The sequence below is a fragment of the Mus pahari genome, chromosome 10 (assembly GCF_900095145.1).
Source record: "Mus pahari chromosome 10, PAHARI_EIJ_v1.1, whole genome shotgun sequence".
Taxonomy (NCBI): Eukaryota; Metazoa; Chordata; class Mammalia; order Rodentia; family Muridae; genus Mus; species Mus pahari.
The window spans coordinates 71,389,812-71,395,169 of NC_034599.1; the positions used below are offsets into that span (position 1 = coordinate 71,389,812).

A 5,358-nucleotide genomic window follows, 5' to 3' on the forward strand; every position below is an offset into this window, starting at 1 on the left:
TATGCCTACCACATAAACCCTAAACTGCCAGAGAGATGGTTGCCTGATCAATAGTGTGTTCCTAGAGTCCTTTTCAGGGGCTCAACAAATATCTGTTGAACAAATACTTCAATTCTAGAAATAAAATATATAAGAAAACTGACATCAACAGATATCATGCACCTTTTTTTGTCCTGTGCTCTTTTGTATGTTCCTGATTTTCATGTTTCCCATCTATAAGAGTTCCTATGAACCATGAATGAAATAACTGTGAAACTATCGAGCAGAATTCTTAGAACATGACAGGCATGGAATAATTTTGTTTTTTCTTTTCTCATCTGTGTTTTATTCCCTTCTTTATATTAATGATGATTCTAAGAATAATGGTTCCATCTTGGAAAACAAAACAAAAAAGCCAAAAGCTTCCTAGTGATTTATAGTCCATTGTGGTTCTAAATAATATACATTTTTTATTTAACATACTTCAAGTGGACTTTCAGTGTGTGTCCTGTAACTATGAAAGTACAATTCCCTTTGTATGTAAAACAATCCCTCTTTTCACTTCTCAAACCTTGCAGTTATAAGGCTTTGCAAGAGAGCATGGTGACTCATGCCTTTAATCCTAGCATTCATAGATTAAAAGCAGGTGGCTCTCTGGGAGTTCAAGGCCAGCTGGTCTTACATACACGTTCTGGGGCAGCCGGTGCTACACAGTGAGACCTTGTCTCAAACCAAACCAACAACAGCAGCAACCAAATCAAAAATCCTAAACTAAAACAATAAAGCTTTGAAAGAGGGAGCCTCTATTGGTTTTGGTATATGCAGGAACACGTCTGCTGATGTGTCACCCACATCCTTTAAATTTTTTCTCAAACTGATTATGTTTTTATTTTCCATTTTCTAACATTGAAATATTTGATTATTTCAGACTTTTCACTCTCATTCGTCCTTGTATGGTAACAGCTATTTTTCTGCTTTGATACATATTTATAGTGTTGGGAAAAAATGTTTAATTTTTTTTGATGTAGAAACACCTGCTTTATATCATTGATTCCCAATTGGTGAGGCAGAGGAGGTGGGAGGTAGTATTACAAATAGCATGGGAGAGGTTTCTTTTAATTTTGTATAAACATGCTCTTCTCCTATGCCCCTCATTGTTTCTTTCCTTTTGAGAACTACTATTTGTGAAATAAACAGTTTTTGTTTTTTTTTTTTTTTTTTTTNTTTTTTTGCTTACTTATTGGCTTCATTTCACTTATCTGGCAAGGGTCTTTGAACATAGGTTTGGTATATGGCTTGAATGTATTTCGTCTCCTAGATGGATTCATGCTGGTAGTGTCCAGCATGGCCGTGGTAGGTTAACTCTGTAAGAGATGGAACCAAAGGGGAGAGCTGCAGGCAACTCAGTATGAAATTTGGGAAGGGATCATGAAAGCCTCAGGTCTTTCTGGACTTCCGCCTGTTATCTCCCTCTCACAAACATTCTTGCAGTGGTCCAGTATCATGAGCCGATGCTACCAAGAGGGAATCCTCAACAGAACATGCACCATGCAGTTCATACCTTCAGCATCTCAAATAGTGAAGCAATTCTTTTTGTTACAAGGAATTCTTTTTGACTACCTGGGGTATTTTATTATGGCAATGAAAAAATAGGCAGAAGCGATGGGCCTTCATTCCAAGTAGCTAATCACCTTATTGTCTCCAAATAAAAATAGGAAACTCAGGACTTTCATTATAGATAAGTGGCTTGGACTGGGTTTCCTATAGTAAAATTTCTCTTGTTTCTTCTTTTAGAACTATACAATATCTTTCAACTATAAAAAATTAGAACTGCATAACCCTATAGACAATGCCATCAATAAAATAAATCAGCATCTGTAATCTATTGATACACTATGATTTTGGGTCTTCCAGAAGAACATACCTACAACTGCCACTTTATAAAATCAGCACAGTCCCGGGCTGCATTCTAAATGTTTGTTTACACACCACAGATAAATGGAGTTCTCAGCCCTTATCAAGGAAACTTCTCTTTGCAACAGATGGAACCTTTACAGGTAATCACAATCCCTAGGCAGAGATGTGCACAATAGCCCCGATTGGTACATACAACACAATTTTGGCACCTAAGGCTCAGGAACCATTTTGGAGGGGAGGTTGGCAGAAAGCTTGTAAGAGACAGGGATATAGAAAGTTTGGTATGAGATTCTGTCATCATTTGTTAGGGATGTCGGAAGCCACATCCAAAACAACAGAGTAAAGGATAACACTAATAAGCATGTTCATGTGGATGGGGAAGGTTTACAAGGTCCTTCAACCTGCACAAAAGCTCCAGACAACTGTACTGAGGGTGGAACAAATCCTCTTCTCCAGGTGAGAGCATTCTAACTGCCTATCCAATACCAAAAAGTCATCTCTGCAAACATATATAAGAAACATTATGTAGACTGAGCTGATCATACTTAGACATACATGTGTGTGTGTGTGTGTATATATATATATATATATATATATATATATATATATATATATATATGCAGATCCATACATGGATGTAATAACATCTGATGAAAAAAGAGACTCTGAAATTGAAAGAGAATAAGGGATTTGTGGGAAGGTTTGGAGGGAGGAATAAGAAGGGGGAAAGATAAAAAAATACTTTTTACTATGACTTATCTTACTAATAATGTTACTAGATGGTCATGCATTACCTTCTAGAACAAATGACAGAGATCTAGCTGGCTGACATCTTGTCCTTGATCTCTGCCACTTGTTCCCAAACATTTTGATCAGAATACCCCCATATCTTCTTCCTTTGAATCACCTTCACATACATTTGCTAATTTATTGCTGTTAATTAATTTATTGCTGTTTCATTTTCCTATAACTTTACTCACCAAGTTTAACACATTCTTGGAGGCCCACTCTACATGCCACCACACCTGCAGATATATTCTCTTTAATTGATTTATTACTTTGCAATACTTTTATGATTGTATAGCTTTCCTGTTAAAATGGAGACTTTTTGAGAATAGCACTGTAACAGTTACAAAGTAGGTATTTGTTAGATGAATACAGCTCTTGTAAGTGGAGCCAATTGTTCATAATGAAGTAAAAAAAAGATGATATCACCTTCTGATTTGACATCAGTATGGCATCTCATCACTGTCTTCCATGAACATTTCTCTGAATGCCAGTAGCCCCTTGATGGAAGAGCAGAGTAGACTGTACATCAAAGACATTGCAAATAAAACCAATGTCAGTATTGTATAATGGCATACGCCTATAATCCTAAAACTTGGCTGAATAAAAGAGGAGAATTGTCCAGTCAGGGCCACTATGGTCTACAGAGTTTCATAGTAGTCTGAGTTTCATAGCCAATTCTATTCAGACTGGACTATACAGTTAAAACCTGCCTTTAAAATAATAAGTAATAGGGAGATCATTTGAGTGACTTATTCCTGTACTTGTTGGCTGATGCCAAGCCTAATGTATCCATACTACCTGCTCTTATCCACCTGACCTTCTAAGACAAGATAGTTTCAGAACTTTGGGCCAGAACAAAGGTAAAACAGCCAAACTTGGAGTTTCTGGAGGGCCTGGGTGGTCCCCGTTTCTTCTCGTGAATAACAGTCCATTAGCAAGCCTCCAGATCCTTCATGTCATCTATGATATGACTGTAGTCTGTGACACTGTTCCAAGCCTGGTGTGTCAACAAATTTGAGTCACGTTGAGATCAAAGCAAATATGAAAGGAAACCCCTGTTCTGAGCAAATTCCAGGTTACCTAAAAGGTTGAAATATGGTAACGATTCCAAATGGAGCACCAGGGAATTAATTGGGCATGACAGTGTGCAACCTGTTTAATACCAATGCCACCACTGTGGCCACACTGACATCCTGTGTCCAGCATTGCCTGGAGGCCATGATTGTCTGCATCATTACTGGTTAGGTTACCTTCACCATCCCAATCACAGAAGAATTTGTCAAGGAATATGGACAACCTCAGCAAGATCTTCTGTGTGGCAACCCTAGATATCATGAGAACAGATAGAGTTGTGGCAGAGCGAAAGGATTTTGAAACTGCCAAGTCAACATGCCTGTCACTGGTGGCCATGCTGGGAAGGTAACCACCCCCATGATAGTTATCTTTCACTGTACCTCAGTGTTTACTTTTCACATGACCAGCAGGCCACACTTACAGGAGGGATCCAGGAGTCTGGGACAGGAGTTGTGAAGACCAAGGCTAGAACAGGTTCTGTCACCCAGCCTGTGGCTTGGATTGTAGCCTGCTTTGTCTTCTCCCTGGTGGACACAATGAACCACAAGGAAGAAGTCTGGTCTATTGTTCTTTCTTTTGTCCAAAGAAAAAGAGTACACCTATTTTGCCAGCTGAGGAGTGGGAACTTGGAAAAATTGGGCATCAGCAAAAATGCTTAAAATGTTTGAGTTTCATTTTTCTTATATCTAAAATGAGAGGTTTGATTTATCCAATAATTAGATTTCTCTTGTTTCCAAAATATTATATCATAGATTATATATAATAGATGTATTAGGTAGACTGGAATTATTATAAAGTATACTTGTCAAGAAGAGAAAATTAAACTTAGGGAGGTTATGTTTCTGCCCAAGGTCGCACAACTAACATATTGAAACCACTGTCAAATCAGAAATAGTTCATGTGTCTTGGAAAAGTCTAAGCTGTGTTATGGTCTGCTATTTTTCATCCAGATGATGTATATACACATAACACATTATTTTATCCTCTTGGAAAATTTGTGAGTAAAAAGGCCAAAACCTACAGTTTATTCACAAGAGCCAAGTATATAGAGTGAAGACTTTGACACTATTGCTTTATTTCTTGTCTGTTCTTGAACCACATGTCCAATTGCATTTGCAGTTAACTGGACAAATCAGGTACACTACTTCAGAGACAAACAGGAAGCTCCTGTACAGAAGAATGACTTGTTGCAATTAAAAAATTGGTATTTTGTGCTATTAAAATAAAACTCTAAACATGTCTTTGCAGATCCTCCGTGCTAATGCTCATCTTGGAAAGTAATTACTTACCCTCAAAGGAAAGTGCCTATTTAGAAAAAGAATACCCTTTAGGTCAAGAATCTCATGTAAATACTTGTTTAAATGATATTACAAATGGGCTTTATTTCTTTAGTGTCATATAATTCTTTTTGAGGTTAATCTTCATGTATACTAGGCAGAAATTGGTGAATGGATTTATATTAAGAAAGCTGGTACATTTTTTAGGTTGTGGTAAGCTGCTGGTCTATGCTGCTCACTTATGTGGATCACAGGAGTATGGCCATTTAGCTGATGCTTTATCAGCTGGACAAAATTTTGCAGGGCATAGTCTTTGTGTGCG

At 37.5% G+C, this 5,358-nt stretch overlaps 1 pseudogene; it reads left to right on the forward strand.

Annotated features, from left to right (window-relative positions):
• Window positions 1-579: 579 nt before the first annotated feature.
• On the forward strand, window positions 580-4,418 carry LOC110328386 (annotated as a pseudogene).
• The last annotated feature ends 940 nt before the right edge of the window (window positions 4,419-5,358 follow it).